Consider the following 323-nt stretch of genomic DNA (forward strand, 5'->3'; position numbering starts at 1 on the left):
TCAATGAACGCACCCACAACATAATATTACGCAATAAACACATATCACACACTATTTACATTAACCACTTTTTTAACGATTAAGTGAGTTCAGAGTTTGAATGTGATCATCTTCTCTCAGCACCTAACATAGACTATACGTTTTATAATTGTATCTTCCGTTATTACTAATTTTTTTTAATACTTTTTATAGCAGGATATAATGAGAAAGGAGATATAGAGAGAAATGATGATGAGCATGTGGCTTTTGAGAAATACAGGAAAGGGAGTAAGGTAAGATTAGAATTGACTTGGGATATACAAACATTTTTGAATACGTGTAAT

Source organism: Penaeus monodon, chromosome 33 (assembly GCF_015228065.2).
Source record: "Penaeus monodon isolate SGIC_2016 chromosome 33, NSTDA_Pmon_1, whole genome shotgun sequence".
Lineage (NCBI taxonomy): Eukaryota > Metazoa > Arthropoda > Malacostraca > Decapoda > Penaeidae > Penaeus > Penaeus monodon.